The 13,755-nt window shown below is 39.4% G+C and overlaps 1 protein-coding gene and 1 non-coding gene across 2 annotated transcripts in view; one reads left to right on the top strand and one right to left on the bottom strand.

Moving 5' to 3' along the window:
• Window positions 1-1,181: 1,181 nt before the first annotated feature.
• On the bottom strand, window positions 1,182-1,253 carry trnat-cgu. The gene has a single exon. It is a non-coding gene; the product is annotated as a tRNA-Thr (tRNA).
• Window positions 1,254-6,374: 5,121 nt separating this feature from the next.
• The window catches only part of axin1 (axin 1), a 47,881-nt gene continuing 40,500 nt past the window's right edge, over window positions 6,375-13,755 (top strand). The window contains exon 1 of the mRNA XM_020051249.2: window positions 6,375-7,354. The gene's annotated coding sequence lies outside the window, so the exon portion shown is untranslated. The remainder of the gene's footprint in view (window positions 7,355-13,755) is intronic.

Genomic DNA, 13,755 nt, shown 5'->3' with positions numbered 1-13,755 from the left:
ACTCAGACACAATCTGTCTGCTACTCTTGAGAGACCACCCGCTGAAAAGAACACATTTAATACGAACACTTATTACGCAAACCTGTTATCAAAACAAAAGCCTTCCATAGACATCCATACACAAGTTTAGCATTGTGCTATTGAAATTATCAATAATACGTATCATTCTGAGTTAATCGGACTGACAGCAATAATTACCCTTACACCTGCTTTTCCTCTCAATCCCAGCCAAGGTAGTCAGACGACATGACAGCCGTTGCGACCTTTCAAGAAAAACATATTCTATGTATCATGGATATAACATCGCTTAAAACTTACCCTGATAATATCAGACCAGTCAGCAGGGTAACAAGGAACGACTGTCGGATTTTATGTGTTGTTGTTTCTTTAAATATACGTGCTCCTAGTGGTGAGCTCAGCAGTGTCTGGCGGACTTGACTCATTGCATTTTAAAATCTCAATACCAGCGCCTCAAGCATGGCTTCATGGTCACGCCACGAGGTAAGAGGGCGGTAACGAGGCTGGATGAGATGCAGTCCCAAAAACTCCAATATGGCATTTAGCCAAATGTATTTCTGTTATTGTCTTTCAGTTGCTGATACAGAAAAATATTCGAAGTTGTACCGGTAGGGTAGTATTCGAGATGCAGTACATTGATGTCTGTGTATGCTAACATTGAGATAATACATAATGAGTTACGACCACTTTCAGCTTCCTAGAAGTCTCTTCCAAATATAGAAATTGAGAGATGCGTTCCTAGAAATCCATGGAACGTCATACTGTTATGCGTTTTTGGTGCCAAGGAAAGCTCCTGTAGATTTCACGGAAACTCACATGAGGGATCAAAATAATTGTTTCAACGTGTAATTCTTACAATAGCTACCTATGTCTTACCCTAAATAGGAATATAATTTCTTGGCACTGTAATATGGATCGTTTATCATGTTTCACTCAGGCATACCGTGTCCTGTTGGCTAACTAAAAACGTTCGTCTGCTGCCCTCTATTGACAGTACATTAGTCCCACAAAATTTAAAATTAAAGTTATGAGGAAGTAAAAGCTATTAAAAGTATTAAAATATGTTGCTTGTAACGCTTTCTATGTAGTTACGTGTCTGGTACGTATCAAGCTCTAACTTCAAGTTGAGAATGCTACGGAGCTTGGACTGAAAGCCTCCTAAAAGGCACGGACGGGGTTCGAACCCGCGATCTTCGGTTTACGAGACCGACGCCTTACCACTTGGCCACCGCGCCTGCGCTGGTGAGCGCCTTAACGTGTGTTCAATATCTAATAGATAATTAAGTGGTCGTATGAAAATAACGTGATTTTCAGGCGGATGTGGCGGATCCTTTTACCATGAATGATTTCCAAAACCCATGCCGGACTTACAGTTGACTGGCTAACGTTAGTTTTAGGGATGTGCATCTCTCCCTTTAAGTATGATTATGAGCTTTAGTTGGCTCAAAAGAGATGCAGGAACATTTATTTTAATGTGTAACGATTCACCTGCCCAAGTGTTAATATAGGTTTATGATTAGCCCGTTTGTTACTGCATTGTCAACTTTGCCACTTCAAGTGACATTGTAAGTATAGCGAAATCTGAAAATGTTATTGCTGTAACCACAAGGGGAGGCTGTTACACTCGGTTACGCTGTACTGGGTTGCTAAAGACTAACGCAAAGAAGAGAGGGTTTGTATGGATTGCTATGGATCGGGTGGATACAAGGTGTCAGAACACAGGTAAAAAGCGTATTTCCGACTGAAGACAAAATATACAAACATTTGCTTTGACAGAAGTGTTTTTTGTCACTGAGAGTGTATGCTTTGTAGACACACTTGTCTGTATTTTAGAACATTGCACATACAGTGTAGTTATATTTCTCATGGACTGAATATACTGGGAAAATTCCATCCAGAAAGGCAAACAGGAGTTCACTGGCCCTACAGCATAGGCCTTCAAGCCTCTCCTGGGGACCCACTAGCAATCTCACAGTTTAGATTTTCCCTGAACTAGCTCACCTGATTCAACAGGTAAGGGTTTGTTAATTAGTTAATAAGTTGATTCAGGTGTGCTAGCTCTGAGATCTAATAGATGGAATGGAGAGGGGGGGCAGGAGAGGGACGAAGACCTATGCCCTACAGTATTGATATTTATTGTTTCTGCATTTGTATTGTCTCTCCATTTAGTGAAACAATATGCATGAGACTGGTGGCGATCTATTTCAGTAGTTCTTCTCCAAAACCTTGAGAGAAACGCTTTGCCTTGGGGCTTTCATTTGATCAGATATCCCAGGGATTGTTTTAAAGGCTTTCTAAAATAAATTGGTGTTGAAAACACTCAGATGTTGTGGATGAAACCTTGACCTGGTTATTCCTTATCATCAGCCTCTAGATGAACAAAAGCGTGGTCTTTTTATGTTAGGCTATTAAAAAGGTCTGCTGCTTTTTGTTAACTTGTTTTTGTTCTGATTATTTGTCTTTACTAAGAAAAGCAAGTTAATGAGAGAGATGCAATATTTTTTTTCAACAAATATAGAGATGGACATTGAAAGACGTACTGAATGAGTGTAGTTGAGCTTCCTATGTCAAGGCCTACAGAGAACATCCACCACAGGCAATTAAGACATAAATAACTGTCATTGTTTCATAAGCAACATGAGCATAGTAATTTGAGAAGTAAAACAGAAATGAAGCATTTTTCAGGAAATTCATTTGAATTACTTGTCTGCTGTCCCAGTGTCTAGAAATCACATGTAGCTAGATCAGTTAAGGGAGTCTATTGTTTGTTTCAGTGCTCATTGTTTCATTGATGACTGAATAAGATTAAAATGCCTGCTGCAGCTCCTGACTGCTGCTTTGTCCTCTGCTGATCATCCAGTGCAACATCATTGTGTGTGGTTTATCTCAGGGTTCCATGTTCTGTGGTTTAGGGATGCTGATTGGGTGCTCTTTGGTTCTCCGGAATTGTGAAATACATTAATACATAGTACTTAGTAGTGAAGATCTGGAATTTACACAAAAAAGTTATTGCCTTGCAGTTCGGTCTAGCAAGACCAGGGTTTGAATCCTGCCCACGATTAGCCCAGGGGTCTTGCTGAGGGCGATGCAATTACCCAGCATCATCCGGGTTTTGGGGGTTGATATTCGGGGTATATGGTGGCCTTGCCATGTGTTCTAGCAACTCCTTGTGGGAGCTTGGGTGCCTGTGATGTCCATGAAGGCGCAAGGTTAGAAAGTGTGCTCCTTCTGGCACATAAGAATTCTGGTTAGACATTGGGGTTAAGCAAGGAGCTTGATATGAACCAGAAAGACATCCGATGTGCCTCCGATAACTTACCTGGACATTGTCTGTCCTGAGTCTGTTGGCGGTAAAAGTAAAAATATCAACCACAACTTTATTTACTTTTATTTATAAAGAGAAATCAACTGAGACCAAGGTCAATTTTACAACTGAGCCCTGTATTACAACGATAAAAAGACATACAAAATGGAAATAAAACATAACATTTTGAAAAACACACAATTGACAATAAAAATATAATGTATCATGTATTTTAAATGTCTTATAAGCACTAAAGCATTTAACTTAAGATCACTCTGATTGGTATTCACATGATTGTGGGCCTGCTGTATCTCCAGCATTATCCAGTCTGGAGAACATGTTTGATAAGTATTTTTCATCAGATAATGATCGTTTTAACACATGAGGTTGAAGTGCAGTTACATTTGGTGATACATCTATAACTAATCAAATTTAAGCATAAGAGTTATTGTCGGATTGTATTCTCATGATGGAGGAGAACAAAGTTCTAATTATCTTATTGTAGTTTTGCTTTCAGGCAGTACAGATGAAAATATGCCCACCCAGCTAAATCTGGTCAAATAGATTCATTGACAAATAAAAATAAACCAATACCACACAAGTTAAGATAAATCTTTTTTACCGAGCACATATGACCACAAACTATGTCCTTCTGCCTTGAACATCAGGAATGACACTTTCCAATAGCCAATTTAATATCCAGTGGTTGGCTGGTATAGAACCTAAGGGTTCTACCTGGGACAACACATCTGTCTTTTTAGTGGTCATCATTACCATCTATACCCATGATTTATTGTTCTTTTGCTAAATTTTTGTTAGTGACTATACTGTGCCCCTTATCTTTTATTTAGCTTTATTCATGCAAGGAAATAATGTCTTCTGGATTCAGTCAAGCAGAACAAAAACCTCAGCAGAACATCTAGTGTTTATAGTACAGAACAGATATGAGAACACTGGAAATTATAGTGTCAGAGTGTTTTTTCCTCTCCTGTTTGAATCTCTGTGGTAAGAAATTGCATCCCTGAAGCTAAAAGATATATTTTCCCGGTCTGGTCTGTTCTTGTTGTTTTGGATTATTGGAACTGGATCGTTGGAACAGGCTTTGCACAGTATGGAATTTGTAATTGCATTGATTTTGTACTCTCTACTCTTCCTTGAATCGTAAATCAATTTAGCTCCAGAACCTGTGAGTTACTGCATTTCTCAGCCTGAAATGACATTATTATGAGGCATTTTTATTCATGTGGTGAAATGCTAAGAATCCCACTTTCTCCCACAGAGAATAAGATGACTATTAAATATTGCTATCTTTTTAATAATGCAAAACTCCATGTTTTTAGACACACTGGCTGAACTGCTCTTTGATAAGTAGGGCTTATTATTCAGTTCATTAGGGGAAATAGGTGAGTGTGTCTTCACAGTCACCTTCAAATGAGCCAGACAAAGAGATCTCGCACACATACAGTAGTGTAATACCATACACACGTTGTCAGGAGGCTGAACACTTGTAGGCTATTTATTTCTGTACAAACTGAGGTCTTGCAGTATTTGACTGTGGTCAGTGAATGTGGGTGTCTTAATTTGTATACAGTACCTAGGGAGGCTAGTCCATTGTTTTAATATAGTAATGAATCACTGAGTATCTCTAGTGATGACGTCATATTTTCGACATATCTGGTGTGCAGAAAATGCTGGGCGGTGGAAATAAGAACACAATTTGGTAACACTTCCACCATGTACTTTGGCTCTGGAATTGTTATTTATTCTCAAATCCATTGACCTCCATTTTTGGATGGCACACGAATCCTTAGTACAAAAGCCTGTGTTCAGGTAAAAATACAATCGCTGTCAGGCAAAACTTTTTTCCGCTCTGGATGTTTTGGCTTTGTAAGACAAAATCCATTCCACTGGTGGAGCGTCAGAGAATCTGAAGGGAAAAATGGGAACACATTTATCTCTGTGAACATGTCAACCTACAACTCACCTTCAATGAAGAGTGAGGCAGAGATCTTTCTCCGGAAGCCAGAACTTGCTGTGTCAATCTCTAGCCCCTCCCGAACGTTAACACTCTCACTCATTGATACCACTGGCCAGCTTCTGTTTGTCCTGTGATGCACTCTTCTTAAGAGTTACACGTCTTTGAGTGTTTGCGATTCTCGTTTTCCTTTCAGTTGGTGGCCAGTGTGCCTAAAGGAGCGAGAGGAGAACCACTGAAATCAAGGGGAAAATCTGAAAGTAAAATTTGTTTTGGTCTAGCGCAATGAAGGCAAATGCAAGTGGCAGGCGACACCGTGGACGTTTGCTGGGTAGTGTGAAAAGAGAATCAGTCATTGTGGGAAGGTTCTGCTGAACCTGACCCTGGCTTCTACAAGACATGCAAGTGTGAAATTCATATGAAAGGTAAGCAGCTGATAAGGCTATGCAACAAAGGCAATATCATCTCACCCCCTTTCCCCAAATGTCCTTTTCACTACTCTCATCTGCTTACACTTTTGCTCACTGGCTGTTTTTGTATGCTTTTTTTTTTTTTTTACGCAACCGTCACTATCCGTTAAATGCACGCAAACCTAAAAAAGCTTGCAATCTCAGAACAACCAGACTTGAGTCTTTATGTCATGGCACTGTTATTACCAGCATTCTCTTTGGGTACAGAGATCCCTTTTTTATGCAGCCTGGATATCCGTCTGGAGTGCAGAACTGGATCGCTTTGTTGTTTTATTTCAAATCCAATGACATTTTTGAAGTGTCACCCCTACATCCATTCACACACAGTTATCCCGTCCCCTAATAGTGAGTAGGTTATTTTGAATGTTTACCCAGCAATTAGGGGTAAATCACTCATGCCTGCGGAGTACGTTGCCATAGTTACAATAGGATTCTGCATACTATCCTCTGGTCCTCACATCCAATGGGGTTGCAGTACTGAAGCTGCAACATAAAGTAAAGATGCAGATCTTTCAGAAACACACTAGTAAGAAACAGAAACAGGTTCATGAGTGTAACAAAGTACTCTGGAGTGGTAAGTTGGCGACAGCGCCCAGTCATGGCGGACCAGAGAAATCAGAATCGAAGACACACTCAGCAGGAGAGGCAGGTGAGAGCATCGACCATTTTGAGACTTAACTCTGGTTATTGTTAAAAAAAAGTGCTTTATGGAACAAAAAACTGCGGTAGTAAACAAGATTAACCTTAACATTGAGTCTTTGACCATGAAAGGAGAAACATGATTAGGACGGGTGTCAGAATGGAGGAAGACCACTGACGGGATGAAAGCAGAGAAAAGGGAGCGTGGTTTTGCTTTTTAAAAATGTAGTCAAAGGCCGCTAAGATAACATTTTATTTCAAATGGCGCGATTCAAGAACTCCAGCTGAGCCTTTATTTACCTGCAATACGTTTTTTTGCTCTTGATTCGTACATCGGAGAATGGAAGAACAACATAGTTAAATCGGTGGGATCAAGCAAGTGTGTATCTAATACCTTTGTTATCTGTAAAATTGGCAACCGAGACTGTACGGGTGACAACAAATTGGCCTAGATCAATCAAAGTCCTCGAAATCTCATTACTCGGAACATCTGACAGAAAGAAGTATTCAATAGGCTCTATTGGGGACCTTTGAATTCAGTCTTCTACACATCAAAGGCCACAGAGCTGAGATACATTTATGTTTGGAATCGCTGTGTTTTGGAGAAAAACTATGAATGTGGTCAGTGAATGTGCAACGAGTTAAAGGACGGCCGCCAATGCTGTGTGTTTTGAGCTAACCCCCTACCAGGCAGTCCATGAGCCTGTCGATATGATGGTTTGATGTCAGTCAGAAAAGAACCCCCACTACAACAACAGAGGGGCTGGAACAGAGAGACAAGAACAGAAGAAGGGGAGAAAGGAAAGAACCATCGCCGGATGAACTCGGTTGTGATTAAAGATGGCGGCCGTGCATACCGCAGACTGCGTAGCACTGGATTTGATTCATAGAAAGACAGTCGGAGTAGTCGGTATATCAGCACATCAAAAACGAGCATCACTTAACAAGGTAAATTCAAATGGAGTTGGTTTTCTGGCCGTGAGCACAGCCTTTGAGTGCGATGGCTGCTAGCGCCCCTTTCATGACGTTACATTGTTTGTTGCTCCATTTCATCTTTCTTCATTTTGAACAGTTACGTTTTTACTTTCCCTGACGATCCTGCTGCTGTTACGGGCCTCCTTGTTTTGTTAAGGCAAAGTCATTATTTTGACTACTTGAAGTGCATCCCAAGCCCAAACTACTGGGCTTTCATTCCAAATTTAGTTTATCCACACTACAATATATTTTGAGATTGGAAGACTTTCAACATTAAGTGCACGGTCACCGCTGCCTGTCACTATTGTGTGCCATTCCATAACAAACAAAAAGCAACCTGAAAATGTAATTATTTTCATGTTTGGAAGAGTAGAAACTATGAGCAGAAACGTAAACTCAAGTCGGCAAATGGTTTAATCCTCTGTGCCTAATCCACTCTTGGGCTTGTTAGTCACGTTATATTCAGCAATAACAAAGAACATCAGCAGGAATCGAGAATACATTTTCCGACAGTCTTTCGGTATAGCTCTTTCAACGCTGTGAAGTACTAAAAAAGAGCAGCATATCAAAACACCAAAGGCACTTTTTTAAAACCCCTGCTATTTAAATAATTATTCTTGACCAAAATTGAAAGAGCCCTCAGCCTCTGAAACTATTTGTATTAATTTGCATTTTGTTTCATTGTTGTCTTTTTGATCTGAGTTTCATAGTTTATTCAATTACAACTTTAACAAAAAGATGTTTACATATTTTATTTTCCATTCTTCATTTTGTGTGTGACTTTACTGGTTTTGAAACATGATACCGTCTTGTGCCTGCAAAGAAACAGAGCATTAATTTTAATAGGCTCTTGTCAAGTGAAAGGACCCAAGCTTATTTTAAGAAAGGCCTACAATGGAGTGAAAACCCACACTGGCAGCCGGAACAAAAGGCAACATAAAAGAAGAAATGAGGATGTATAAAGATTTAAGATTATTCGATGACAGGAGGCTTGCATAAATAAATGACATTGCTGATTTAATTCTTTATTGCAATCATTTATAATCCTGTCATGAGAGGTGACATGCTAAGCCATATGAAGGTGCTTTTTAATTTTTTATCTTTAGATGTCCTTTGCCTACATTTTGACTACAAACAGTAATTTATCATGGTTTATTCTGATTCAGTCTATTGCCGCATGGTGTATGCACTGTATGTATTCTTTGTCTATCCATCTTTGCATCTGCAGTACTTGACCAACAATTAGGGAGACAATTAGACCACTACAATTACATGGTCATTTTGTTAATTATTTTTTCCCTTAGATGTCTCTAAAACGTACATTGTCTCACCAGAGCAGTGTGAAAGCAAGTCAAAGGAACACATGGATGTTGCATTCTGTTCCCTCAATCTGAATTGGCTGTTATGGCTGTCATTTCCTGTTCATTGAAAGGTTGAGCAGCATATTATTCTGTCACTGCCAATTAAATGATTGGACCAGAACTTGAGCATTTTATTGGGTACATGAATTAGTGACATACAGCGGAGTGACTGGAATGTCTCTTGTCTTTGTTCCTGCTGATCAGGATTTTGCATTGATTGTCAAGCATGTCCCCAAAAGAACATTGGAACTCTCTTTTTTGGAAGAAAATCTATGAATCAAGCAAGAAGACATACAGCTAAAGGACATGTGTACAGTGTCCTAAACTGCACTGGAAATGCCATTTACAAAAGAGAGCCCATGTGCCAGTGTCTAAAAGATCCTATTTTCAATACTAGCCACATTTCTAAGGCAATGAAAAACATAAGTGAAGTCACTTTGCTGTCAGTAAATAATCCCACAATTTGAGAGAATCTGAAACAAAGGCATGCTTTTTTCTTCATTTCATTGCATGGACTGTTTTTTCGATCTATCTGGGTTGTAACCTTTCAACACAGTGACTGTGAATCATGCACATTGTTGTTTTTTTCTCTAACCAATGAGACTTCTCTGTCTCAAAGCAAGCACAGCACTCGGATGTGCAAATGAGATCAAACGGACCTGCCCGGGGGTAAGTCCTGAGATTAATTTAGGATTTACAGAAACTGTGTCTGGAAAATAGAGGTGAGGGGGAGATGACATCTAAATACACTTGCTATGCAGAAACCCAATTTAATTTCATCGTGGTCTAAGGGTGCATGAATTCCTTGCATGGCCTGGCCCTGGCTCCATTCTTTTGTGATGTGGCCCAGTTGAGGGATCCCAGTGGAAGCATTTTCATCTGCTCTAGAATAGCATATGGCTGGGTGACGGACAATGGAGAACGTAAAAGCTGCTTAGAGCAGTGTTTCCCAATCCAGGTCCTTGGGACCCAAAGGGGTGCACGTTTTAATTTTTGCCCACGCACACACACCTGATTCAAATGTTGCCCTACCACTTACAAACTTGATTGATATAATCAACCTATCATCAAGTCTTTAATTTGAATCAGGCATCTGAGTGCTAGGGCAAAAACTAAAACATGCACCCCTTTGGGTTCCGAGGACCAGGATTGGGAAACACTGGAGTAGAGGACTGATTTAGGTTACCATATTGTCTTCGCCAGCTGTGAATTGAAGCACAGGAAATCAAGTTTTTCATAGGTGGTACATGTTTTAGCTGCTGTTATCTTGGATATGATCATTTCGACAAGGGTCTTTCTGTTATGCATGTCTGTTCTATTCACTTTGCTATCAATCTCGGAGGGCTCAATTCAATCAGGGTTGTATTGAAGGAGCATATATACAGCTCTGTAAATAATTAAGAAGCCCACTGCACCTTTTTCTTTGCTTTCCAAAAAGGTTGAAAGGGAAAGTTTTGAGTGAGGAACACAAACATTCAATTTGCAGTGGTCTCTTAATTTTAACCCTTCTGTTCCTCACTCAAAACCTTCCTTTTCGACTTTTTTGGAAAGGAAAGAAAAAGGTGCAGTGGTACGATGGTACAGCCCTCACAGTTAAACACTTGGAGTTGTCAAAAAAAACACTGTTCATTTTTACCCAGTGGAACAAATTATAGTGTCTACGGGATGTCAGATTGTGTTTTGCCTCAGGTTAAATGATCAATTCATATGTTGACATTGTACTTACAGATAATGTTTTTTTCACAAAAACAGTATAATACAATGCAAATGACTAACTTACAATTTCCAAATGTTCAAATATATTTGGAAAACATGTATAAGTTTTGTACATAGTTACGAAAACGTGATCACATTGGTTATAAGCAGAGATTGTTGTCTGGTAAGGTGCCAAGACAAGAAAGTGAGAGAAAGGGATTGATATGGAAAAAGTTCTTCATTTTATTACGATAGCCAGAAATAAGCAGTTGATTTCAGTTTGATTGTCCAGTATACCTTTATACGGCTGATATCATGACATATGACCTGTTGAATGTTCACTGTACCGATCCTGCTGAGGCCTGGCGTTGATTTGAAAAGTTAGACAGGAGAGACAGATGTCTTCACACTTGTGGTTAGACACTCGGCTGAGTTTTCCTTTTTCAAATGGGTTGAAAGGGCAACTCTGCCTTGAGGGCAGGATTGCACACAGCCCTTACTGTCAATAACCCACCCACTCCCTCAGTAGCTTGCCAGCTGCCTCACAGAGGGGGCAGGTACTGGCTTAAACTGCACCTGTTATGTCATTTGTCAATCAGTCCCAAAGCCAATCAACAGGTAGGAAGCTGTTTTGCATTTACAGCTGCCAGGCACAATCTCAGCAAATCGTAGTCACAGGAATCTGCCAAACACAGCTGCAAATTATTCTAATAGTTCCCTCTATGGGGGAAACATGACGTCTGTACATTTTATGCATAGACATCTTATTTAAAATGATGTATTGCCTGTCAAGCTTAATATAATTCAAAAGCTAGCATATGTACATCTAAATAAGTGTACATCTTATCCATTTGCTTGGCGTTACACCACAACTAATCAGGTTTCTCCTCTCGCTGGTCAGCTGGTGTTGAGCTGAATTGGAATGCCACGGACTCCCGAAGGCCTGGTGTTCGTTCGCCGTAGGGGGCCCAGCGATCAAAGTCGGGGCTCAGTAACGCCGTGGAGAGGACTATGTGTGCAGCTGCTGATGGCATCTGATGGGATCTCCGCTATCCCTTTGCCATTTCCTCTCAGTTGGGGAGCACTGCTACAGATTGAGTTTACACAGCCAGCCTATGAACCTAAATTAGGTTAATTTTTTATTTCTCCCTAAATATTCAGACTTTCCGCACTGTTTTTCATAACGTAGTGGCTATTGTGCTAATGGCGGGGCACGTGGTAACTGAAAACATAGTGGCAGCTGAGCCTACATTTTCGGGATCTTCAGTCCACTGGACCAGCTATATGATGCTTCCCAGAGAGAATACTGGATTCAATGAATAAGATTGATAGGCAGTTAAATTAAGATACATTAAGATGTTTCCATCACAGAGGGTAACAGCAGCTCTGAACCGAAGCTTGTTGTTATTTTTCCTGCAAAATCTACAGATTTTGTGTTATTTGAAACAAATATCCACATGCTTAAAAGTATTTAATAAAAACAGGTCTTTTTCCAGAACTAATCTGATTGCTCAATAGACCAATTGGTAAATAAAAAAATCGTTCAGAATTGTGTAACAAGAGTGAATACAACAAGTTGTGGGTGGATTAAATCTGAAAAATGCGAAGAAAATAAAGAATGAATTATTTCATTTGAAAACATGCCTTCCCCAATTATTGACACCCCATGCATTTGGTACTTTGTGCACCCTCCCTTTGCAAAGATAATGTGTCTCTTATAATGTGTTATCAGAAGGAAGAACACATTGGAAGGGATTTGATACTATTCCTCCATACAGAAACTCTGTAGATGATCTCAACATTATTACCCTGGACGGCCCTGTTAGACAACACATTCCCTCCTCCAAATAACTTGCTTCAACGGAAATCTACCTTTTAAAATACTGATAACAAAGTCATTGGAAAGATGTCTTTTCAAATTGAAAGAATAGTTTTTTTTAATAACGTTTGAACCTCAGGTGAGGATTAGAATTGGCTTCTTTTATAGATACAAATCCTATCGGTCTTCTCAGCATAGAAATTAAATTGGATGAGCCCCCTTTATGGCATAACTAGAATATGGTCATGTGCTACAGTATATTATATAAATACCTCTGCATCAGTTCTGAAACCTCTAGATGGATTCTATCATGCAGCACTTTGCATTTTATTAGTGGTGCAAACTTTTGCACACACTGTCTTTAAACACTTTAGTTGGCAATGACATTGGCTTCCAGAAGGGCCAGACACTGGTTGATGTTTGTATACATAAAATGTTGTGCTGTAAAAACCTCCAAACTATCTTTCCTCCAAAACAAACAGTACAATCAGCCGTTATGAAATGTGTTCTCAAGACAGGGTAGTCTCAGAAATACCACAGGCTCATTCAAAGTTCGATAAATTTGCTTTTTTCTACTATGCCCCGCACTCATGGAATTTTTTGCAGATAAACCTTAAGCTAGACTTTTTGGTGCCTATTAATGCATTTCATGATATGTTTTGTAATATGTCGGTTTTTCATAAGTTTATGTTAATGTTTTATTTGCTGTAACACAGGGCTCGGCTGTAATGCAGACCTAGGTCTCAGAACTGGCTTGTCAGTTTAAAGAAAAAAATTAATGAACTAAATTAGTGATTTTTCTAAATATATAAGGAAAACAAAGTATTTAGATTGTATTGTTTTGAATGTGGTTTAAAATACACGTATAAAGAATTGGTAAAGCAATTCTAACACAAGTTTGTTTGAAGTTATTATATACGACCTTGTTTCCACAGAAGTTGGGACGCTGTATAAAATACAAATAAAAACATAATGCAATAATGTGCAAATCATTAATCCCTATATATAATTGAAAATAGTACAACGACAACATATCAAATCTTTAAACTGAGAAATGTTATTGTTTCTGGAAAAATACATGCCCGTTTTGAAGTTGATGCCAGCAACACATTTCCAGCAAGTTGGGACAGGGGCATGTTTACCAGTATGTTGCATCACCTCTTCTTTTAACAATATTCTGTAAGCGTTTGTGAACTGAGGAGACCAACTGCTGTAGTTTTGAAAGTTCTTGCTTGATATAGGATTTCACCTGCTTCAACAATTCGGCTCTCCTTTGTCATATTTTATGTTTCATAATGTGCCAAATATTTTCAAAGGGGTACAGGTCTGGACTGCAGGCAGGCCAGTTTAGCAACTGGACTCTGAAACTATGGAGCCATGCTGTTGTAATACATGCAGGTGGTTTAGCATTGTCTTGCTGAAATAAGCAATACCTTCCCAGGAAAAGATGTCATCTGGGTGGCAGCATATGTTGCTCCAAAACCTGTATATATGGTTCA

Source organism: Esox lucius, chromosome 11, assembly GCF_011004845.1.
Source record: "Esox lucius isolate fEsoLuc1 chromosome 11, fEsoLuc1.pri, whole genome shotgun sequence".
Classification (NCBI taxonomy): domain Eukaryota; kingdom Metazoa; phylum Chordata; class Actinopteri; order Esociformes; family Esocidae; genus Esox; species Esox lucius.
The sequence above is the reverse complement of the archived record's forward strand: the minus strand, read 5'-3'. Positions and strand labels throughout refer to the sequence as shown.